Here is a 26,568-nt window from a genome sequence, read left to right as displayed (position 1 = left end):
TCAAAACAATACATGGTTTATCTGAAATTCAAAGTTAGCTGGGCATTCTGAACTTTGGTTTGCTAAATTTGGCAACCCTATTTACCATGCCTCATCCCCACCTCTACTATACTAACCTAAACATTGTGCCCACTTTTATCACCATAAAGTGGAAATTTTCTGTGTTTCTAGCACAGTGCTTGGCACAGAGTAGGTGCTCAAAAATGTTTGCTAAATTTCCTTTTGTTTGAAGGAGATTGAGAGAAATCACAAAATGAAAGTCAAATACAGTGAAAGCAACATATAATAACAAAAAACTCAAGGTCTCCACTTCCCATATAGACAATAATGGTGGCCTCCTGATGGAGCAGAGACTTGTGTGCATAAATTGCTCCTTAGGGAATGGCCATGTGAATTTGATTTATATAACATTCAGAAAAGGAACAAATTAGCTTATCTAGAGACACTGAAGTGTAGCATCGTGGACAGCCTCTGGAAAGGCTGGCTAATGCCAGGTGCCGCTCTGCGGTTTGTTTGTTTGATGGGACTTGGGCCATTCTTTAATAAGCTTTTCCAGTAGCCACAGTCCCAAGCTTTCACTTTTCCACAGGTTTGGTTCCTTCTAATCCTGGAGAAACACCCGAACGAGGCCATCAGTGCCAGTCAGAGGGGCATAGTGTGGTTTATCAAACTGCACTGAACCACTTAGATGGAATCCCAAGCCCTTGGCATGGCATTTGTGGCGATTCATAAACCTGCTGTGTCCTCTGCACCCTAGTGCCCCCTGCCCACCAAGTCCCTACATCCCAGTCACACCAGAGACACTCACTGCTCCTGAATATGCCTTGTTCTGTCATAACTTCCACACCTTTGCTTCTGTCATTACTTTTGCCTGAGATGTTTTTCTCCATCTATGTTAAGCAGATCTTAAGCCTCCTTATATGTTTCCCTGCAAAGTCTCCAGTGCTCTGTGTGGTGCTCCCCAGCTTCTTATCAGCCTTTCAGCTGAGCCTCTTTCTATCTCTGCTTCTGCCCAGGTGGGGATAAACTGCCTTTTCTGGGCTTGATGTGAGTCAGCAATCTTTACATGTTGGGAATTACATCCAGCTATGAATAACAGGGAATTTTCCAGAAAGTTACGCAAGCCAATTAGAAGTTTTAGTTTTCTAATTAAATGTGTTGTCTGGGGGTTGGCATTCCAGGGCTGATATGGTGGCTCTGCCAGAGAGGAGGCTCTTTCTGTTTTTAGATATGTTATGCTTGTTACTGCATCCTGACCCAGGGAATGTTTATGTCTGGGAGATCTTCAAGGATGAGGGCCATGTCATTCATTCCTTTGGTACTTTTTTCATTGTTCTTATCCTCATAGGACAGAGAATAGTGACAATGCAATAAAAACTTACTATGATGGGGGAACAGGTGGTGGGTGATGGGGAGGGCACGTTTTGCATGGAGCACTGGGTGTTGTGCAAAAAGAATGAATACTGTTACGCTGAAAAAATTAATAAAAAGGGAAAAAAAAACTTACTATGATAATGATAAACATGTGAATAACTAATGGAGAATTTCTCACTCGGATAAAAGGGGGAAATGCTATTTGTTCATCATAAATAAACCTCAAAGCCAAGATATGTAGAATTAAGAAGAATATTTAGTGCTTTTCTGTGTTTGCTTCAGATATCATACTTTGGTTTATTTGAGAAAATATCCATTTTTTTAGGCTCTTACTGTGTTGATTTGAAAAATGAACTTAAAATATAGCCTCCAAGTTAGAGTATAATGTATTCCTAAAACATGTTATGAAGTGGAATATGCTTCTTAGGGAAAGAGTATTATAATTGACACTTACATTTTCAACCAAGGATTTGTCAACAAATAAATCACAGAAATGGTGATTAGTATGTAATAAAAACACAAAGCCACAACAATAATTTAAAAGTGTAAAATTATGCCTTATGTCCTAGAAAATGAACATACACTAACAATAAATATTTATGAAACAAGGGGTCCAAATGTACTATAGATTATATGTATTACACACAAAATGCAATTCTGTTGTGCCATAAACATGAGTTAAAACTAACATGCTAATGATAATGATAATGATAACTTTAAAGTTTTGGAGTAGATCTAATTGATCTTATAACCTCAGGGCTCACCACCATCCCTGTCCCATAGAAAGTACTGAACAAATGTTTGTGCATTGAATTAAACTAGGTCTATGTAGAGTGTGTAAAGTATTTTCACATCCATTGTCTTTTTACTTTTTCAGTAATCCTTCTGTGTAGTTAATTGTGTAGAGAATATCCCAATTTACAGATAAACTGAGGCTCATAACAGTTAAGTGACTGGTTTTGTCAAGGTCAGAAAGTTAAGTTGTGGTGCCAAATCTCTTAACTAGTTTTTCCAACTAAGTTCAAAATATTTCCATGTGGCTTCACACAAACATCAATGACTCATATGACCTGGGTCTGCAGACAGAAGCTTGAATAGCCACGTTCTCTTTCTCTTAATAAGTTTTCTTGGAATAGAGACACTCCAAACCATTTTATTTATCTTAGTTCTATCTTAATGTAGAGTAATTGGTATTGATGAGTATGATGGCAACGACTGTTTTTCTCACCAAATGATAGTTTTGATAGGAATGTCTGACATAAAATTTATCCCTGATTCTTCTCCTACACCAGTTATTTTTATTAAAAACTGAGTTTGCTATCAGGACAAAGAAAGATCACCATGTAATATTAAGCAATAACTTTACTCCACTTAGCCTTTGTGTATGGGACTCAAAACACTTCCTGTTTCATGGAAAACTGGACACAATAATTATCACCAAAAAATATACTTGTATATCACCCCCCCAATCCATCTTTCAAGGATTGCTAAGATAGGAAGACAATGGTGCCAGGAGAGCATCCTCCACAGGAGAGTGGGTACCTTTCCATGTCAAAACCATGACTTCTGACTCTAGACTGTGTATTCCAGTCCCATCTCTGCTTCTTACCAGAAGAGTGATCTTAGCAAGTTACTGAATCCTCTCTGTGTCATAGTTTTCTCATCTAAAAATGGGATTAAAAATGGTACCTACCTCCTATGATTGTGAAGGTTAAATGTATTAAAATAAGTCAAGCATTACTTGGCAGGAAGGAAGTGCTTAATGAGTGGTAGCAGGTACTGTTATTAGTTTTATATTTTTGAACAATGGTGGGAATTTCTCATTGTCTGCCTAAAATGTAATGAGAGTTAGGAAAGAAGATAACTGCTTTTATTATGGATGTTAGTGAAACACAAATTAATGGTATCTGTGTGCAGAATGAATTGCTATCATACACAATAAAGTGCTAGTTCTTCTGTTTATAAGAATTGCAAAACTCACAATTGGAGTCAAAGCTATGCTTAATGCTAGATTATAAACTGTAAGAAGGAGGAAATCCTCTCTGTGTTAATCACATCTGTTTCTCACACAATTGGCACATTGTAGGTGCTCAATAAATATGTCTATAATTAATGAGTAAATAAATGAATAAAATAATTACTAGCATTTCCACAAGTCTGATGTGGTTAAGTTACCCCATAGCTACCCAGTAGCTACCCAGCGTGTTAAAGGTTAAAGGTCATCTCTGTAGAAGGTGACCATACTGATTTTACTACCAAAGGTTTAACTTGATATGTAGATGTACTCTTGTGAAATACAGTTCTTTTGGAGTTTATAAAGATATCATGCACTATAAATGTTATCAGTGCTAATTGTTAGTCTCTCAATTACTGCAATTCCAGTATTTTCACATTACCTCTGCTCTGGTTAATTACATAAATCATAATAGAAAAAAGAGGCTATAATTTAATGCATTTACATTTTCCATGATGGAAAGGCTATTCAGGACTGTTAGGTAGGAGCTAAATGTTCAAAAAATGTATTTAAATGTGATCTTTGCCAAGTGTTATGACTTTTCTGAGTAGAGAGCCTTCGTATTTTATGTTTTGTCTTTGTCTTGAAGGTTTTGTTGCTGACCAACCATTAATAATTCACAAGTAAGTTGTTAAGGAGTAGTGTGTGAGGGTCGTTTGTGTGGTGCCCTTCTGTCTGCTTTACTAATTTTAGGAAAGATTAAAGAAGTGTTTATTTCCTTCCTGAGGGCTTGGTAAGGCTCGGGAACTACTTTCATGACCTAGAGATTATGAAACTTCTATTATAATAGGGGCACAAGGAAGTGAACCGCTGTATTACATTGAATAACATGTGGAAATGTACAATCTGGTTTGTGTTGGCATACTCTTTAAACATAGGATGCTGTCAGGTCTTCCAAGTTTTATTTGCTTATTGGCTGTTGGGAACTTGATGATTTGCCACATAAACAATGTTAGCAAACGAGATCAAGAAACCATGACCTCCCTGCTTCCCTCCCCAATCCTGTTTTTGTGGAAAATCTTTCAAATTCTAGCTCTTCCCTATGCCCAATTCTGTGCTTAGTAGGACACAGGTATTCATTAAATTTTGCATGGACCGAGTGATGTCAAAAGATTTCTCTGGAGCAGCTATAGAATTGTATCTAATCCTCTCTATTGGGCCTTGAATGCCAAGGAAAGTTTTTGGATGTATCAGCATTTATAGCAGGAGAAGAATAGGCAGGACGAAGCTCCTAAATCCTAAGAGTCTGTGGGTTGAAAGAAGGAATAAAATAATATTCTTAGTAACAGGAGATACTCATTATTGAATACTCATTATGTGCCAGGAACTGTGAAAAATACCATATACACATCATCTAATTCTCAGAGCACTTGTTTTATGAGCAAGGAGCTCAAGTCTGAGAATAAGCAGCTTATTTAAGGTCACAGACCTACAGCGCCCAAACCAAAGTGACCTGGGTTCTGTTCTCCTTTCTTTCCTTCTCTTTCCCTGCCCAGCCCCACCCCTATCCACACCCCTGAAACTTTTCTGTTTTGGTGACTGGGCTATCCCTTCAGCAGAGGCCAGGCACAGCCCTGTGGCTCTGTTGAGTACAACAGGGTAAAAGGAATCAGGCAACCCACTGTCTGTGGGTTTAGGCCATGCTAATCTCAACCTCTTCTGCAAAAGCAAATACTTTGGTCTCTGCTTGACTCCTAGGTCTATTTCTAATTGTTTCTAAACACGAGGAGGGAAGAATATGATTAATTACCAAACCTCAAACTCCAGTTTGGGGAAGATGATTAATTACCAACCTTCAAACCAAGTGTGGGTATAGTGTTGTGATACTATTTTATATTTGTTGGTTTGTTTGTTCTGGTTTTGTTAGTGTTTTAGAGATCCTCTTTTTTATGACTATAGATCCTTCTGCGAACAGCACTAAATGAACAAGAAGATCAATTAAAATACATAGAGAAAAAAACCCTAAAACAACCCTTGCCCTTAGGAGCAGAGGCTCTGATAACAACATATAAACCCTCCTTAAGCCAACCTTGCAGTGTGCTGGCTGGAGAAAGTGACATTTACACAGAAATGCCCTGCAGGCAAAAGAAAAAGTTGAAACAGAGCCGCATAAACATTGTGGCTCATAAACCTGAAAACAGGAAGGGTGACCTTTCCAAAGGCTAGAAATGCACTTTTCAGCCTCTAAAATTCAAACAATTTTTGGTGTCAAAGTCTCCTCAAGCTCCAAGTTGCTGTTTTTATAAACATGGCTAAGTGGAACACCATTGTAGCTGAAACTTCAGGTCTTCCAATGAAACCAGTGTGGGTTCTGGTTGCTTCCCGAAAGGGACATGGACTGGCTGGTGGGCCTCTCAGAAAATCCTCTGCCACCATCATTTCTGTTGCCAGTTAACATACAGAGAATTACAGAAATTAATATCCAACCCTTTTCACCTTTGCTGTCGCAGAGGCTTACCTCAGTGTCTTTCCCCAGCCAGGTAAACCTTCCTAGAGTTCCACTTTCTTCAAGAGATGATAGACCAGTAACAACTCAGGAGCACTCTGTTCTCACAAGGTTTGGGTACAAACTTGGGGTCAAAAGAACTAGGGAGGTTTAGTGGAAGGACAAGGAGGCTTGGAGGGCTGCCTGCAGTGTCATGAAGGGCTTTCACAAGGAAGAAGGGTGTCATGGACTCGGATTCTCCATTGTGGTATGCTCAGATCCCTGTACCATTTCTGTGATCTCTGCTCCTGGCTTCCATGTTTTTTGTTCTTCAAAGGGTCACACCTGAAATCTTCCTTTGGGACTATTCTCAGGCTGCTGAGCTGCTTTTACCCAGACACGGAAGTACGGAAGTACAGAACGTTTAGGTCCTCATAGTCAATGTCATTAATCATTCATGTTGGCGTAAGGAAGCACAGGTTCCTTGCCCCAAGTAGGGACAGAGTTGGGAGGTGTAATTTTTACTCTAGAGATCTCCCTTGCCAAGGGGGCCAAAGCTACCATCCAAGGGACTTTGTCATTGCAACTTCACTGGGGTCTTCCCTTTTTCTGTCCTCTGTTCCCCACTCCCTGACAAGTTCTTCTAGGAGCAGCTCCGTAATAAATTGCTGGCACAAAAATCCTTACTTGACCTCTGCTTCTGAGTAAGATTTATTTTGTTAATTCTGAAAAATAAGATTAGGACCAGTGGATAACAGTTAGCAAAGTCTGAATCAACACAAGAGGAAAAAAAACAAAACAACTTTTTACAGATTGAGGATCTCAAATGTGATTTCTGAGAAACTACCCAGAAATATTTAACTCAAGTCTGGATGAGTAATTTTGGGGACTGTGCTTTGGAGCAGTTCATGTCCCAAGTACGAGGTTGCTTTTTAGATTCCCTATAACTGCCTTACCACTGGAATGTCATGGTATGCAAATGGGCCTCAAACCTTCACAGGTGAGCTGCCAACTTTGAATGGTACTTAACAGATTTCCACTGCTTGTTTATTTTTCAGTTTATTGTAGGGCTTTCTCTCTGTAATGTAGCTGAGTAAGCTGCACTGTGGGGCAGTTGCTGCAGGTAAGAGGCATAACATTAAATTGGCTCCAAGTTAACATTTGTGTGAGAACCTACCTTACAAGAATATCAAATACTGATGAATGCAGAAAACATTTTTTTTTTTTTTTAAGGCAGATAGCTGGCTGGTGACTGAGTGAATGATACACACAGAGAATGATACACAATGATTGTTTAAGCATCACGGTGACTGAGCTAAATTTTTATTGACCTGGTTAGTGATGTTTGCAACACTTTAATTTTTCTAGAATGGCCACCAGATCCTGGTGTCTGTAATCCCACTGACACACAAAAAAATCAACAACTGTTTTCCGACATAATTTCCCCCTCCCCCTCCACAACCTTCAGTGGCTCCCTTCTACTTGGAGGTTAAAACCTCCATTTTGTGGCTAGGCAGGCAGAGATTCTCACACAGGCCTGGCAACAGGTTTGATGGTGTCAGAGACAGAGTTTTGGTCTTGTCTGCATCTAGAGAGAGAAGAAGAGGTCTCATACTGGGCATAGTTCAGAGGTTACAAGGAGGTGTTACATTAGGAGAGGGTGGTAGGCAGGTCAAAGACTAACAGGAAAGAGAAAAGCAAAAAATCATGAGAAGCCAAGTTTGAGGGAAAAAAAAAGAAAACACAATAAATCCTCAAGTTAAAAAGTTGAAAAAGAATACTACAGTTGCCCTAAGGAGGAACTAATAGAAGTGGACGTGAAATATTTCTGCCAAATGGCACCTTCCCAGAAGTACTGGATGGTTGGGAACTTTGATTTTTCCACTTCTTGGCCTCCGTCTAACCAACTACATAAAAATCTAGATTTATTTGTAATCACTTTGTACTATTCCAGTTTCTCTGGGTTACTCCAAGTCCTTTATTCATTGATTTTACTCATATAACTCTCCTCATCTCAGCCAAACCAAATTCTATCCATCCCTGGTGGCCAAGTATTGGACTCCTCACTACAGAATTTTTCAGTCCTTCCAAACTCTTAATATCTGTTGAAACCCAAGTATATTTCTTATACCATTTATTTGACCCATATTATGAAATGCTTTCAGAGATTTTCTCTTTCTTTTGTATATGGCATCTTGCATATTAGGGATTCATATATTTATCTCTTGCATGATATATTAAATTGCTTATGCTTTGACTTCCCAAGTTGATCTCAGTCCAGACAATCATCCACCATGTGTGCAGTTTACATCCATTTGGATTATAAGGTTTGCAGATAAGAAAATAAACACTCTGTATTGAGGATTTAGGAAGAATTCCTGGCACCTGGTGTGTGTTAGGAAGCTTTGATAGCTACTGGAGAAAACAACTCAGTGGTCGAAGGACGTAACAGACTCAGAACCTTTGGGATTAGCATGTAGCCTCTATAGAAGAAAAGCCCATAGTAACAGCAATAATTGGTAATAATCATTAGCCCAGTGCTAAATGCTTTACTTATATGATTTCATTTATTCCTTCAACAATAAATTTAATTCTTTTGGTAAGTATTATAATTCTCATTTTAAAGGTAAGAAAATGGAGGTTTAAAAATGATAATTAAGGGGCGCCTGGGTGGCTCAGCAGGTTAAGCTTCTGCCTTCGGCTCAGGTCATGGTCTCAGGGTATTGGGATCGAGCCCCACATCGGGCTCCCTGCTCGGCGGGGAGCTTGCTCCCCACCCCTCTCTGCCTGCCTCTCTGCCTACTTGTGATCTCTCTCTCTGTGTCAAATAAATAAATAAAATATTAAAAAAAAAAGATAATGAATTGACCCAACGTCATGTACGCTATTGAGAAGTGACCAGATTCCAAAATGATTTTCACTGTGTTATACTTTGTTCCAGTAACAATGGGATTTATGTATGACATTTACAGTATCAAAGGAATGTGAAAAATTGTCTCTGGAGCTTTAGCTGCTCTGTCAAAGATTTGGGAACTGTAAGATCCTAGTGGAACAGAGACTACAATTTATGATGTAAATGCTCAATCTTGTGTCTTATTCTTACTTTTTGTTCAGGCCCTTCGCATTCCCTCCAAACATCCAAATGTGAGATGATTTTTTGGAGCATGATTTACCACTTGTCCAAGGGCTTCTCTGATTTTAAGTAGTGGAAGGGAACCAGGACACAAACATCTAGTCCTGCTCCTACTACCTAGAATTGTAGGCCATTGAGATGGGAGGTCAGGTGGACTCTGGCTTTATCTGAGCAGCTTAATTATGTAATTAATACCTTGTTGCTCACTAATTAAAGGTTTGAGGAAACATACGCATTTATTACCTTAATCTCCATACTTTTCTCCATTGTTATTTCTTTAAATGATGTATGTTTTTAATTATATTTGTTAGAAAGTTGCTATTTTCTTTTTAATTTTACCAGGTTAAAAAAAAAAGAAAAACAGAAAAACAAAAAGAAAACCATGCAAACCTGTATTATTTTTGCCTCTACCAGCATGCTATAAAGGAGAGGATATTTTAACACTAGTAAAATACAGAGGACATAATTTCAGAATTAAGATGAGTCATTTAGTTTCTGGAAACCTCATTCTATCCTCTTTATTGTCTATTTCTTTTCCTTGGTGTGGTGAGAACTTTGTCATAGCCTTTACCCATCTACTTACTGGCATTTGGGACCCATTGAAGTGGATAATGTTAAGCTCCTTTGGGCCCTTCTGTTGTGTTTATGAAACATTTGGGCTTTTTGTATACAGACAAAGCAGATGAGAATTTAAGGCACTTGACTGCTGCAAGGCAAGTTTCACTATATATTTGACCTGGATTCTGTTTTGTGTTCACAGGAAATTATTTGTCCATTGACCCACATCAAGATTTCTGCCTCTGTTCTCCTCCTCTTCTCAAGTTTGGTGCATCAAACACATATGAAAAAGTCTATGAACAAGTATAGATGACACCACCAGATCGTGTAGAAATACATAGTGAATGCATGTACTCAATGCCTGGAGATTTGTCGAAGGAAGAATAATGTTAGGGTCGCAGCTCTCACACCATGGCATCTCCCAGCATCTCGCACACCGTGAAGTGTTTAGCTCATTAACTTTCCACAAGATTATGTCTCCCAACTATAACTTGATCTTTCTGATTGTTTTCAAAAGTAAACTGTGTCCAGAAAGGCAGGCTTTGCTCAGCTGGGAAGTCTCTGCTGTGAGCTTTTCCCCTTGCATCCCCTTCCCCTTCCCCATCACAGCTTGGGTTTGGTAATTATTAGGAGTCATGGCATGAAGCAGTGACTCCCTGTAGTTCACTGAGAGAGTGGGGCTTTGTGATGGGAGGACAAAGCAGGGGATCTGATGGTGGCTCTGAAATCTATGGAGATTGATTGTTATGAGTTAGTGGTGTTAAGTTTGGTTCTGTTGCCATGGTGTTTGGCTACTTGGATTGTTTGTTTTAGCTTTTGTAAATGTGCCCAGATATGGGATGTGCATTCAGTCCACTGAAAGGAGGCTGAGGAAGCTCAGTGAAAGAGGAAATAATTACACTCTTGTTTGGGAATGAGTCAGAATCCCAAGGTATTATTTATTACTTGGGTTCATATAAATGCACTCCTCAGCTTCCTTTTCAGAGATGAATTTCTGCTTTCATTTCATGGTAATCAATATTTGCAGCCCTGATCCCTACAATCAAACATGGAGCTCAGATTAACATTCAAACTAACAATATTTAAACAGGAAATTTGAACTTGATATGTGGATTACAGTCTTTACCCTTCAAACAAGACAAGGTTTACATAATCAGCCTTCATAATATTTTTTGCCAGTGTCTGACATTTCCCCCTGGTTTTGGCCTTTCTACTTTCAATGTGATGTTCTGAACAAAAATTATTACCGTGCAAACAACTTTTTCCCCATTTCTTCATCTAAAACTTGTGTAAGATGACTTGCCCCTTAGTTTTCTAACCAGAAATTCAATGGCTATCTCAATGTGGATCCAGTGAAAGAGGTGAAGCTTCCCTACCCCAAAGATGAGCCCCACCTGTTCCTAATTGCCTAAAATCCCATGTGAAATACTTCAGATCCTGACTGCTCAGGAATTCCCAAAGTGCTCAGTGTTCCCAAAGAGCAAATTTCAGCAAGTCAGGTGAACCAACTTAAGTGTCCTCAAATACCAGCATAGGTCTTCATTTATTTATTCATTTATGCATGCATTGTTTTTTCATTCTTATCTTCATATATATAATTCATAATGCATATATTCACCTGTTTGTTTACAAGAACAAATTAAAAACATTCAACAGAAATTGAATGGCACTTTATGAGATACGAGGCAAAAAAAGGGTAAAGTGTGAGAATTAGAGATAAATAAGATTTACCTTCGAGGGGGCCACAGTGTAATTGGAGAAGACAGGAGCCCATCTAATAATAGTGTGGTATATTACATCCCCTAACAGAGATAGTTTTGAAGCATTACAGCTCTGGAAAAGAGTGGTTTATTTTAACTTGAATGCTGGTGAAGATAGCTGGAAAAGGCTTTAGGGAGGGCATGGGCCTTCATCTGGAATTAAGGATTATTTATCAATTTTTTAGAGAGAGAGAATGAGGGAGTGGCGGAGTGAAAAGGAGAGGGAGAGAGAATCTTAAGCAGGCTCCTTGCCCAGTGTGGAGCCCAAGGTAGGACTTGATCTCACAACACTGAGATTGTGACCTGAGCTGAAATCATGAGTTGGACACTTACCCAAGTGAGCCACCCAGGTGCCCCTGGAACTTAAAGAGAATCTAGTTTTGTCTGGGAGACAAACAAGTTGTGGGGAATTGCAGGTGGAGGGAACTGGGCAAAGATAATGATTTCTAATAAAAGAACAATGGGGTTTAAAAATTTTACAAGTTGAGATTCACACATGTCCCTTTTAATTTTTATTTAAATGATGCCTAACATCTGGCTAGACTGAATATTTCTGATGAGCAGCTGGTTGCCCTAGCACATTGTAGACAGAATCACAGGGGAGCTAAGTTGTCTCCCACATTCTACTTTGTAAATCCTGGATTCTCAGGGGGAACTGAAACCCAGGTTTTCTGACTTGTCTTCATTTGCTACTTAGCATTCTCGTTCTTTTATAAGTTAATAATAGACTCTGCAAGTTTTGGGTTGCAATAGATGGGAATCCACACTAAAAACTAGCTTTAATATAATATGTTGCTTTAAAAGTTTAGCATTTGCGTTGTTTCACAAATCAATGAAATATAGATGACGCCTAACACGATATCCCAGATGCTCTTCTGAGTCCTTCCTGAACATCCTGAACTGCTTCCTAGACATCTCCCCAGAAATGTGCCACAGAAACCACAAATTTCCATAGTTAAACAATGCATCTTCTCTCTTAACTGGCTCCTTCTATTTTCTATCTTAAAGTCATCCCCGGTAATACATGGTGGAAGCATCAGAGTTATTACTGTTGTTCTCTTTTCCTTTTTGACCACTCTAAGTGGCCATCTAACCCATGTCCTTTCAATTCTAATCACACCTAATGCTGTGGTTTCTCTGCCTCTAGTCTCACCCTATTCCAACCCACTGGTGTTCAAGAAACATTGCTCTACTCATTCCTTTTTTAAAATTTAAATTCAATTAGCCAACACATAGTTGGTCATGCTCTGTGTTGGCTCTACTCATTCCTTATCAAGGTATTCAGAACTCTTTATCTTATTTTGCCACAATCTCTGAATCCTTGAATATTGACGTTTTGAAACACCAGTCAACTTGCTGTTCTCCCAAAACACCATCTCTCTCTCTCTTTTTTTTCTAGTCTCTTTCCTTTCTCCTGGGAAATAGACCTGAGGTACATCTTCTGTGATTTCTTGCTAAAACACTCTCAGAAAGATTTTTCTCAACTACTTGTTTGCTTGACCCATATGTTGTCTGCACTACTGTGAGAAAACATGAAATAGCAACTGACAATTTGTTTATGAACAATCATTTCTTCTTCATCTTGTGTTGCCTTCTCAAATAATTAATGCAAATTTGGTATATTTTAGTGTGAACAATTGCCAAATCTGTAGTAATCTTTCTGAATATCACACATTGACTTGCATGCAATAAGATGCCACTGGATTTCTCAGGAACAAGAACTTTTTATTTGAGGAATTTTTCATCTGTAGCATCTTCTAAATCAGATGTTATTTGCCATGTGCATTTGGAGTCACTGTAGAAGTTCCTTTGAGAGATGGAGGGGAAACTACCTAACATTAAGACTAGTTCAGAGGGGCACCTGGGTGGCTCAGTGGGTTAAAACCTCTGCCTTTGGCTCAGGTCATGATCCCAGAGTCCTGGGATCGAGCCCCACGTCCGGCTCTCTGCTCCGCAGGGAGCCTGCTTCCTCCTCTCTCTCTGCCTGCCTCTCTGCCTAGTTGTGATTTCTCTCTGTCAAATAAATAAAATATTTAAAAAAACAAAACAAAACAAAAAAACCTCTGCCTTCGGCTCAGGTCATGATCTCAGCATCCTGGGATCTAGCCCCACATCGGGCTCTCTGCTCAGTAGGGAGCCTGCTTCTCCCTCTCTCTCTGCCTGCCTCTCTGCCTGCTTGTGATCTCTCTCTCCCGGTCAAATAAATTAAAAAAAAAAAAAAAGGTTCCTGATTTCCACCCCCCAGAATCTCCGACGCCACCGTTTCCTTAATTTAAAAAAAAAAAAAAAAAAAAAAAGACTAGTTCAGAAAAGGTTAGGTTTCTATATGGTTCAAACATTTGTGACTTCAGGACTCTCATTTTGTATTACCTACAAAATCAGAGCTGAACATATTTTAATCTCTTTTGTTGAGGTGTCCTAGAGATGGTTGATATTGAAGGTCTTTTTAAAATTCAGTATCAGAAGCATTAAATAATATTGTTACTATTGCCTCTGAAAGTTACTGTATCCTAAATCTTTATCTTAAAATTAAAAAACAAAACAAGACTTATGCTTAAGTCATTAAAAAAAATTTAAAAGCGATCTTCTGAATCGACTTGTGCTACTTAATTATTTAATTCTTTTTGAGAGCCTAATGACAGACCTAAGCTTTACAGACTTTAATGAAGTCCAACTTCAAATCTCATTTTAAAAAGAATCAAAGGAAATTTCTGCTCCAGTCTTACTTGGCAAGACTTTTCTGCCTCCATTTTCTCTTTTGTTGAATGAGCATTATCAATTAGCTGTGAAGAATTTCCTAGAAAAAAATTGTTATTCGTTTAATGTACATTTATTAGTCACTTAGATAATGGGAAAGTTTGGATGCAGATTCAATTATCAAGTCCCCTTACATTTTCAGCAGTCTCTGAATCAAGAAGAATGATCCATTAATTACCTGTATTGTCAAGGGAGTCACTCGGGAGACTTTGGAACAAAAGGAGTATTCATTAGTAGAAACAGAAAATGGATGGAGCTTGAGTTCTTCATTTCTCAGTTTCATGCCAACTTTGAAAATGGCCTCGCTGCAACTCTTAGCAATAGATTCCTGTAATTGCAGAGGACTTAATAATGTGTTTAGAACACCAGGATATGGCTTGCATGGTCACTCACAAATGCTTCTGGTTGGACTTTTGCTGCAGGGTGCCCTTTCTTGTGCTAGGAAAACTTGTACAGCTTGAAGTTACCTTCTGATCCAGTTTCTTTGTAACTGGGCCCAGACTCAAGGTTAACAGGGAAAGAGAAAAAGTTGTCTCCCTTTGGCCTGCACTACACAGCTGACTCCTTTGGGTATCTAGAGCCTTCCATGTGGCCACAGGTGCTTACCTTGGCTCACAGTGATTTTCCTATATTGATGAAGGATGATCTTTCCAGTATGTGGTAGTTTCTGGAATGGTTTCTGGAATGCTGAAGTTCTTGAAATCATACAGCTCATGCCATATGCTTTGATTCATGAAAATTATTCCACAAGATCAAGTCAATTATTCTACCCATTTTTAACTCATTCATTAATACTTCCTGAGAAGTTCTAGTGTGTGAGGCAACAGGACACAGTGAGTACTATGACACACCCCTCATCTAAGACACTTAAAATATAGGAGGCCTCGGCAAATAGAAATTCTGGTGCCACAACCTCAGTTTTCTTTGGCCCTGCCTAGTTGTGTCATCCCATTTGCAGATGAAGAAATTGAAGAAGAAGGAACACAGCCGGTTAAATACTAGGAAGTACTAGAATTTAAAATATGGTGCTCTGAAGATACAACACAGAGTCTTCCCAAGTCATAGTCTTTTTCCAGTTCTAGCACTCTTAGGACTGTTTTGAGGAATAAATGAAATAACCCATATAAAGTTGCATAGCACTTGTCATATGCTAAATGCCCAACTAAATGTGAAATTCTGAATGTTCATTAACATCATCGCTATTTTATTTTATTTTGTATTTTTTGGGTGGTGGGAATTAATTAATTAAATTATTTTTATTAACATATAAAGTATTATTTGCCCCAGGGGTATAGGTCAGTTAATCATCACGCTTACACATTTCACAGCACTCACCATAGCACATACCCTCCCCAGTGTCCATAACCTAGCCACCCTATCCCTCCCTCCAACCCCCCAACAACCCTCAGTTTGTCTTGTGAGATTTAGAGTCTCTATGGTTTATCTTCCTCCCGATCTCATCTTGTTTCATTTTTTCCTTCCTTACCCCACAGCCCCCCACCCTGCCTCTCAAATTCCTCATATCAGAGATCCATGATCACTATTTTAATTATCATCACCCTATCACTCATGTTTCTAGAGCAGAGTGGTTAAGCATGCTCTGTGCTTTACAGACTGCAATCAAATCCTGACTTGGATACTAAGAATTCATGTGACCTTGGGCAGAGTATTTAACTCCCTCAGACCTTAGTTTCCTGGAAAATGGAGATGATAGTGGTAGCTCTTAGTGGAAAGTAACCTTTAAGGGAGCAGAGTTGCTTTCTGTCTTGCTCTTTGCTATAACCATAGCTAATAGACCTCTACTACTATACAGTAGGAGTTCAATAAATATTTGGGAAATGAATGAATATCTCCTAGAGTTGTTCTAAGGTTTAAGTGAGTTAATATATGTAAAGAGCTTAAGAAAATGCCTGGTATGGGGTAAGTGTTCAATTAATGTTAACTTGATTTTATTTATATTATTACCATTACTGTTGTTATTATCACATGCCACTTCCCTCATGAGGTCCTCACTGATGATCTCCACAGGGCATGGTCTCTTTCTTCTCTACACATGTAAAAGTATTTGCTTGGGCTTATCTTATGACACAACCTCTTTTTTTAGGTATATTTTCACACATTTTACCTCCTCTAGGAGACTGAAACTTTTATGATGATAGGCATTGCTAAAACAACTTCATGGCTGGCACAACGTGTTAGCAAACATCTGCTCTAACTCAGTCTTTCTCTTGCTGAATTAGGCTCCTATATTTTTGCACTGAGATTTTGTACGTTTGTTTGTCTCTTAAGTCATCTATTCCAGGTTGGTAGAGAGATAAAAAGCAAGTCAGATCTGCAATGTCGTGGCTTTTCAGGGAAGACACTAGATACTGCCCCAGCCAGGATCCTCCCTTCTCAGATGGTGTCTTCCTCCTCTAGGTGCTACTTAGAGGTGTCTGATGGAGGAGTTCAGGGATGAATGGCAGATGAAATCAGCTTTCTTTCCATGACTCTTAATGACACAGAATGGACATTGAAGTCTCCTCTAAAGGCAGATACTGTTTAAAGGGAGGAGAGAAAAAAATAGCTCTCCCAAGTAACAGCTGTGTGTGCATAGAGTTTTAGAGCTACAAAGAGCATTTTCAGATGTTCTGTGGGTGGGTGGAGGATGTGAAAGGACATGAGAGAGATAAAGTCTAGGGGAGAGATGTTCAGATACAGGAGAGAGCTCATTCCTCAGGATAGGGTTGAGTGAGGCATTAAGAGTACCCTGTTTAGGGGCGCCTGGATGGCTCAGTGGGTTAGGCCACTGCCTTCAGCTCGGGTCATGATCTCAGGGTCCTGGGATCGGGTCCTGCATTGGGCTCTCTGTTCAGCAGGGAGCCTGCTTCCTCCTCTCTCTCTGCCTTCCTCTCTGTCTACTTGTGATCTCTCTCTGTCAAATAAATAAATAAAATCTTAAAAAGAGTGCCCTGTTTAATGCATGTCATTTGGAAATTAGTATCTTAGTAAGGTAATTCCCAAAGGAATGGTTCCACCAAGTGGTAGGATGCTGTGGTGGAAAGCAAAACAGAACAAAGCATGGGTTTTGGAGCCAGAACAACAGCAATTCTAACCTGGGCTTTGGTGGGTCGTCTTGGAAGCCTATGCCTTCTGAGACCTAGCAGTGTCATTTGTAGAGAGACAATGTGGATGTTGTAGTGGATGTTATTAGGGTTTACCATATTCTTCTGGACCACAGAAGACCACACCTCTCAGCCCTTTTGGAGTTCAGTCAAGCTGTATGAATAATGTTAGACAATGGATTGTAAGATTAAGTGACACAGATCACTTCTAGCCTAAAGCAGTGAAATTCCATGGCACAATTCTTCAATCTCTTTTTCGTATAAGCAGCCTCAAAGAGACCTTGTGTTGAGATGGGGCTACAAGATGAAAGCATCTGGGACACTCACCACTACGTGGAATACAGTTGTTCCAGAAAGTTAGACCATTAGTTTATCTACATTTTCTTATTCCTTAGCTCAATAAAGATAGATGAACTGTATATCATAGCATATGGCACATTATAGGCACTGAGTTAGCTCTCCGCCGTTGGGGGTTTCAGGGAGATGGTTTCGAGTAAGAGAAATACAGGAACATTTGAGTCCATGTAGGTGTCCAATTATATACCATCTCTGTGAAAGGCTAACACTATTACTTTTATTTGGCATCATGAATTTCATATGCCGGAAAGTACCTGATATAAAAATACTGCTCAGTAAAAAAAACTTTGTTGAATAAAAGGGGTGTGGGGGTCGGAGGTCATTTGTTGGGTGTTCCAAATGAAGTGCTCCTCTTGGGTAGGATACATTGGGTGGATTCATGGGACTAGATATTTGCCTACATTTGCTTAGTGCTTTAAAGCTAACACCTTATTTTCAGAGTTGTTACTTGCAGTATTCATTTAATGAATGATATTACATTGACTGCATTCTATTCCAAAAGCTTCACTCTTCTCAAACAGGACAGGCTAGTCCTCACTTCAGGGTAGCATTATTTGAATAGAATTGACTTGGACAGAAAATGAGGCGACAGTGTACACAGACTTGTTACATTAGTTTTATAGTGTGTGCGCTGCTGAAAGATGGTCTATAGGCCAAACCATGTACTCTGGCTCAAGCATGCATTCTCTTAGGAAGGGGTGCTTTTTTTCTTGACATGGGTGCATCTGGGTTGCATCTGACCTGTGCGAGGGGGATTATTTTCTCTCCTTTGTTTGCCCAAAGTGAATTAATACCAGCTTAGGGCACAAATATATAGACACATTATTATGATAGCCAGCCTTCCAAAATGAACCCAGGTAATATCCATCTTCTGGTCATGATACCCTGTATAAACCCCTCCCCTTGAACATGGACCAGACCTAGTGACTTTCTTTCAATGAACTGAGTATGCCAAAGGTAATGGCATATTACTTCTTAGATTCAGTTACAAAAGACTATGATTTTTGTCTTGCCAGCACTCTCTTTCTGGTTGGTACAACCATTCTTGACTTCTTATTTGTTCACTCTGGAGAAGCCAACTTCCACACAAAGAGGTCAGAGTGGCAAGAAATGGAAGGTGGTCTCTGACCAACAGCCAGTGTGCAACTGAGTTCCTAGTCCAAAAGTCCCTGAGAACTAAACCCTGCCAACAATCAATGTGAGAGCTCAGCAATATAAATGTTTTTAAAGTGAGACTTGAGATGAAGGAGTCCCTGGCTGACACTTAATTCCAGTCTTTTAAGAGACCCTGAGCTGGGTGACCCAACTAAGGTATGCCCAAATCTCTGACATACAGCAACCCTGAGATGTGTGGTGTTTATGCCGCTAAGTTTTGGAGTAATGTGTTTTGCAGTGGTGAAAAAGTAATGTACATTGCAGGATGCCTTTCTACTACTCACCTGTTCTTTCCTCTTTTAATGCTGCTTACATTGCAGGTTTGTCCTTATCTATCAGCCCTTATGTCCAGTCCCTCTGACCAGCACTATGTGTTACATGCCCACCTTTGTGCATATAAGGGTGGGGCAGCATGATTTATGGAATCACATACAATTATATAAAGGTATTTCTCAAGCAGAGAAGCAGCCACACAGAGAATAACAGATGACCAGTAAAGGGGTCAGGTGGACAAGTAATGTATTCTTAGGGTTTCATGCAAGTGGTCATTCTTGGCCTGGCCACCCACAGTTCTATCGACACAGGCTCTCTTTCAGGCTGAAACAATTTAGATGTCCTTCTACTCAAAGCAAGTAAATGATAATAGAAGACCCGTCATTAACCCAAGGACACGTGTAGACTGGGTCCAAGCACAAATCTGTAGGAAGTTGAAATGTCTGTGTCTACGCTTCAATGCCTAGATACCTTCAATAGCGCTGTAAGAAGATACTGGCCAGAATATCCTTTTGAGAAGCAGCATTTAGGAGTACAGCCAGTTCTTGCATTTTTCTTGACAAGTCCTTGAGTGACACTGCTGGCAGATGGGCCCTGGGATCCATAGATGGACTCAAATCATTGTTCTCACACTGTAGATACCAAGTGATTTCACTGTAAGGACCATACACATGGAAACTAGGCTGATTGAATTCTGGGCTTAAATGCATATAAACCTGTTCAGATGGCAGTCCTCAGGGGTACTTGGGTGAGCTCATTTGTGAAATAGTTCAAGTCAGTAAAAACATTGAATTAAACTGATATGAACAGCTAATTGATTGAGAGCTTACCAAATGGAGAGGAGAGGCCACAGGATTTGGGTCAGCAGTTTAGACTTTATGAGCATGAAGTAATTAAATGGTTGGGGGGTAGGCAGTACAGTATAATGTGGTTGGGCATTCACTCAGTAAAATGATACTTGCAGCACTTTAAAAAATCAGCCCTGAAGCAAACCTTGTGATTTTTTTTATAACAATAAAGAAAAGATTTATTATTTCTATCTAGAGGTGATTTCATGCAATAGAATTCTTAGAATAATATACGTAGTATTTAGGAGCGAAGTTTTAGGGACAAAATGTCTCAATCAACCCTGGCTCTATCTCTCACTGTGTGACATTGGGAAAGTGAGTCTAACTTTTCCTCAGTGTCCTCAGATAAACATATTTTCTAATAGTACCTAATTCAGGAAATTGCAATGTGGGTTAGAATGGCTCCAAGGATATTGAATGGGGAGGTAGATAAGTTCAGTGGTTGTACGTATGGACCCTCAAGCCAGACCAGGATCTGAAGGTCAGCCCCCTACTTCAGATGTTCGCTAGCAAAATAACTTTGCACATGGTTAACTTTCTCTGTGCCTCAGTTTCTCTTCTGTAAAAGGGGGTGATAATAATTGTACCTATTAAGTTAGGTGGTAGTGAGAATTGACTTGTTCACTTAAAAAATATATTGACTGAGCTTCTGTTATAATCCAGCCACCATCGTAGGTATTATCAGTGTGCCGAAAATAAAGAATCACTGTCTAGGTGGTTATGTTCTGGTAGAGTGAGAGAGAAAACACACACACACACACACACACACACACACACACACACATTTTAGGAAAGGGAAGAAGATTAGGGGTGCCAGCCAGGGAGGAGACTAGGAGTTGGGGATGCCAGAAAAGGAATAAGAGTTGGGAGTTCTGGGAAGGGGGTGGACATGTTGTAGCAGCAATAGATACAGTGTTCAGACTTGGCCTCATTTAACATGAGGGTGTATGAGCAAAGACTTGAAAAAGATTAGGGGGCTATACATGCAGATATTTGGGAGGAGTCTCCCAGGAAAAAGGCCCAGATAGACCAAAGCCCTTAGCTGGGAACATGCCCGGCATATCTGAGGAACAATATGAAGCTAATGTGGCTGGAGTATTGGGAAGCCATAGCAAGAAGTAGGAAAGGGGATGAGAGAGCTAATGGGGGTGTCTGGAACTGCAGATACTTGGGCAACTGTTAGGATCTTTCGCTTTAAGTCTGAGTAAAATGGGCTATACTGTAAGATTATAAATGGAGAAGTGACCTGATCCAGTTTATGTTTAAGAGGATTGTTCTGGCTGCTGTGTTGAGAATAGAGGTAGAGAGACAAGCACACCAGTGGGAAGGCCTTTGTGGCAGATGTTCTGTACTGTAGACTCTTCTGCATTTCCCGGGATCCCCTTCAGCTAAATTGACCATGTACTGGACTCTGTCCAGTGCAATGTAACCACAGGTATTCACACTATATCACTTCCTGTTGAGGCTCCAAAGCCCTTGAAATTGCAGAGCCATCAGATGGAAGAGGTCTGGGGTTTTTAAACAAATGCGTGTGTATTCCAGAGAAGATATAGATCACTTTCATTACCCTAGACAGTTTTCTTTCATGACCTGTAGTATAGAATTTTCACTTACCACCAAGATAAGTACTTTTGGACTTCTATCATGAATTTTGCCTGTTTGTGGACTTCGTGTAAATTGGGTTATTCAGTCTGTACTCTTTTGTGTCCAGCTCATCTTCAACGTGATGTGTTGGGGGGTCCTTTCATGTTGTGGCATGAGCAACATTTCATTTGATTTTTATGGAGTGTAATATTCTGTGATGATATTCCAATGCATTTAGAGACATTTGGGTTGTTTCTGGTTTTTGCCTATTATGAAAAAATCTCTTAACAATTCCTAAGAGAATTGTGTACTTTTCTTTGTCAGGGGATGCCTTTCTTTCTTTGGGTTAAATATCTGGGATGGGATTGCAAGTCATAGGTAGATGTATAACTTTGTAAGAAATTGCCATCTAGTTCTCCCGAGTGAAGGAATAATTTTATACTCTCGCTTCCTTACAGTTTTTCTTCCTTTGTATATATTTGTCTTTTCAAAAACTTACATCTTATATTTGTTTCTTGCTGGTATATTAGAAATAAAAGTGATTTTGAATGTTCTTGTGTCAGGGAAAAATTCTGACCTCTCTTATTAATAATGAGCTTACATATTAATCTTCTTGGATTTTTCTGTGTCTCTTGGTTAATTCCTACCAGGTACAAACATGCTGTCATGCTAAAACATTCTCACATAACCAGTCTCTCTCCTCAAAGAGTTTACAATTTAATTTTGCATATAGGGGCAGAGTGTGATATTTCTCACTAAATACCCATATGTTCCTCCACATTTCCCATCCTCATTTTGGATGGTGTCAACATCACTAATTCTAGCCAATTCTTAACTCTTTTGAGGCAGTTATAAATGGGTGTGGCATCTCTCTGGTCCTGATCCCCCCACTCCAAGATCCCCACTCTGCTTCTCCTGTGCATTTAGCTGGAAGCAAAGGATTTTGAAAGAAAGAGTTGAGGATAGAAGCAGCCCAGGGTTCTTAGATAAGAGAATTGCTATAGGGTCACACAGTTCACACTGGATGGTGATTTAAGTGGGAAATAGGGCTTTGTTAAGCTATGGAAATTTGGGAGTTTATCTGCTCCAGAAGCTTAACTTAGCTTATTGTGACTGTTACAAAAACAAGTTAATTACAAAATAATTGTTGCTATCTTAAGACTAAACTCAGGGTGTGAGGGAAACACAGAGGATACTTGACCCAGTCATGCTTTCTAGAGGAATTAAAGTTTAAACTGAGATTGCAAGGATTATTAGGCAGTATTGTGCTCCAGCACAGTTCCTAGCACATGGTCATTCAAAAATGCTTTCTGAATGAATCAATGAACACTATCAACAATCAGAGCAGAGGTGTGTTTCTGAGGACGTCTGCAAAGGGTTTTTGATTAATCTAAACCTTGAAAATGTGGTATTTTGTTCGGGCAACTCCTAGAGGCTAGGACTTTTGGGAAAAAAAAATTCTGTGTATTCCAGTTGTGGATTGATGACCAGAAAATGAAATCCTGCCTTCTCACCTGCCTCACACACCACAGCACTGATGCAGCACTAACCATCCCCCCCCCATTCAGTGGGTTCTCCTTGGGGTTTATGTTCCTGGGGTGTGACAGTATTTACATTTCACAGGCAATTCTATGAGGCTTCTTAAAAACATAGGAAGCCAGGGAAGTCAAGATGGCAGGGAAGTAGGAGGAGGCGCCGTTTCAACCTGTACCCTAAAGTGAGTTGATTACCTACCAAAGAACTCCGACCACCCATGAAATCAGCCTGAGATCAGAATTATACACGTCTGGATCTCTACAGGAGCAGAAGATGCCAGTGGCAGGTAAAGCAGAGTGGGAACATCGGACTGATATCGGAAGATAAACAAAAGGGGAGGGAGCCACCAGAGGTGACCGATTGGAAAGTAATACCCCAATACGAGAGAGCCCTGCGTCTGGGGACCAGCATTAACTTGGAGTCTGGTTGAAAGCACTCAAAAAACAAAAAGAGCAAAGGATCACGGGGGGAAATAATGGGAATCGGGGCGGTTAGGGACAGGGACCTAAGTTCGGGGACCCAGGACAGCCTCCCCTGGCACTGAGCCAGAGAGAGTGCGGTGGAGAAATCAGGTCTTGGTCCCTGAGTCGCCAGTGCGCCTGAGCCGCCAGCGCGCCCGAGAACGAGTGGGGTCCGGCTCCCGTGAAGGGCTGGGAGCCTGGCCAGATGGCAATCCTGAAAGGCACGCCTCCCACACCCTCCCCTGGTAGAGGTGCTCATAGATGCTAGCCTGGAGCTCTGGCATCCGGAAAAACCAGACATTCCCAGCCCGGGACAGCAGGAAAATCTCAGTGTGCGATCTCTGCTTGGAACCTCAGTCTGGAGCTGCCTAGATAGCCACCCCTGCCCTGGTATTGGGTACAACGAGGAGCTCCTGCATCCCCAGGGACCATGACTCAGAACCGACTCTGCCAGCAGCTCTGCAGAGCATTCTGAGGCTTCTCTCTGAGAGGGAGGTCGGGGTGCAGTTTTCTCTCCTCTAAAACTCCCAAAACCATCAAAAGCTGTCAAGGCATGAGAAAACAGATGAAAGAACATAAAAACGCCCAGAGAACAAAAGCCTGAAAAAAACAGTTTCCTCAGAGCCCACCCCCTTGAGGGGAGCAGGAGGACCTAACTCAGGGAACATCATTGTCTGAAAACCCACGTGGCAGGCCCCTCCCCCAGAAAACCAACCAGGAAGGAAGGAAAAAAAAAAAAAAAAGACTACAGGAGAACAACCACCACTACTTCATAAATACAACTTTTGGGGCACCTGGGTGGCTCAGTGGGTTAAGGCCTCTGCCTTCAGCTCAGGTCATGATCCCAGCGTCCTGGGATCGAGCCCCTCATCAGGCTCTCTACTAAGCAGGGAGCCTGTTTCCTCCTCTCTGCCTGCCTCTGTGCCTACTTGTGATCTGTCTGTCAAATAAATAAATAAAATCTTTAAAAAAAATTCTGTATAAATAAAACTTTTATTTTTAACTCTTTACCAATATTCTGGTTCTTTTCTTTTTAATACATACAGATAATTTTTTAACCTATTTACCATCACACTGAGATGTCCAGTACCTCAAATTCCTTAATAACCTTCTAACCTGAACTTTTTCTTTTGCTTTTCTATTTTTTTAATTTTTTTAATTTTAACTTAGTTTAGTCTACTTTATTCTTTTTTAATTTTTATTTTCTAATATACATATAGAGTTAAACTTCAAGGTAATCCCTTTTCCCCAATCAATGTTACCCCTATAGACAAACCAGTTTCTTTTCTTTTTTTTTTTTTAAGATTTTTTTATTTATTTATTTCACAGAGAGAGAGATCACAAGTAGGCATAGAGGCAGGCAGAGAGAGAGGAGGAAGCAGGCTCCCCGTGGAGCAGAGAGCCCGATGCAGGGCTCGATCCCAGGATCCTGAGATCATGACCTGAGCTGAAGGCTGTGGCTTAATCCACTGAGCCACCCAGGCACCCCGACAAACCAGTTTCTAATGCCCCTGTAACTTAGGAAAGTTGAGTCCCTTAACAAAAACATCAAGATACATGCAGGAAGAATCAAAATAACCTTCCTCGTTCACACTGAGAATTTATAACCACTCTCCCAATTTTTCCTTCTGCCAGTGTTTCTGTGAATTTGTGTTTGTCCTGATAGAATATAAATCTTATACTTGGGGTTCTTTCTGATGAAGTTCTTCCCTTTTCATTTTGCTTGTATATATATATATATTTTTTTCTCTTGTCATATACTTTTATCAGTCTTTTTGTTTGTCTGTTTTTGTTTGTATACTTCATAAATCTTACCTTGGGGCCCATTTGGGCTGAGCCTTCTCTTTTATCTTCCCTTTTTTCCCTGTCTCTCTCTCTCTCTCTCTTTTTTTTCCTTTTCCTTTTTTTTTTTTCTTTCTTCTTCTCTATTTCTTTTTCTTTTCTTTTTTCTCTCATTTGGGTGGGGAACCCTGATTGCACAGAAGCATTCCAGGGTGCACCTTGACTGCACCACAATCGATAAATCCAGCTGCATCTGTTCAATCATCTCTTACCAAAATGACTAGGAGGAGGAATACCCAACAGAAGAAAAATACAGAGGATGGACCTTCTGCAACAGAGCTAATGGCTATTGACATAGACAATATGTCGGAAAAGGAATTCAGACTAACAATTATCAAGGCAATAGCTAGGTTGGAGAAAGCCATGGATGACCAAACAGAATTGATTAGGGCAGAACTGAAAGCCACCAGGGATGATGTTCACAATGTTAGGGCAGAACTGAAAGCCACCAGGGATGATGTTCAAAATGCTCTCAGTGAGTTCCAATCTAATCTAAATTCTCTAAAAGCTAGGGTAACTGAGAGAGAAGATAGAATTAGTGATCTGGAGGACAAACAGATATAGAGAAAGGATCAGGAGGAAGCCTGGAACAAACAGCTCAGAAGCCATGAAAACAGAATCAGGGAAATAAATGATGCCATGAAACGTTCCAACATGAGAATTATTGGAATCCCTGAAGGGGAGGAAAAAGAAAGAAGTCTAGAAGATATAGTGGAAGAAGTTGTCTATGAAAATTTTCCCAATCTCACGAATGGAAACAACATTCATGTACTAGAGGCAGAGAGATTTCCCCCCAAGATTTTAGATTCTCGAAAGTCCTCTCGACACCTTATAGTTAAAATGAGGAATTATGTTTCAAGACAGACTCTCTTAAAAACAGCTAGGACAAAGAAGCACCTTACATACAGAGGAAAGCCCATTAGAATAACATCAGACCTGTCCACAGAGACCTGGCCAGCCAGGAAGGACTGGCAAAATATATTCAGAGTACTAAATGAGAAGAACATGCAGCCAAGAATACTCTATCCAGCAAGACTGACATTTAAAATGGATGGAGAGATAAAGAGTTTCCAAGACCAGCAAGGCTTAAAAGAGTATGTGACCACCAAGCCTACACTGCAGGAAATATTAAGGGGTGTCCTATAAAAGAGAAAAAATCCTAAGAATATCATTGAACAGAAATATAGAAACAATCTACAGACAGAAAGACTTCAAAGGTAACACGATGTCAATAAAAACCTATCTCTCAACAATCACTCTCAATGTGAATGGCCTAAATGCGCCCATAAAATGACACAGGGTTGCAGACTGGATAAAACGACAGGACCCATCCATATGTGGTCTATAAGAGACCCATTTTGAAACTAAGGATACACCCAGACTGAAA

This window comes from Meles meles, chromosome 2 (assembly GCF_922984935.1).
Source record: "Meles meles chromosome 2, mMelMel3.1 paternal haplotype, whole genome shotgun sequence".
NCBI classification, from domain to species: domain Eukaryota; kingdom Metazoa; phylum Chordata; class Mammalia; order Carnivora; family Mustelidae; genus Meles; species Meles meles.
This window is presented reverse-complemented; position numbering follows the sequence as displayed.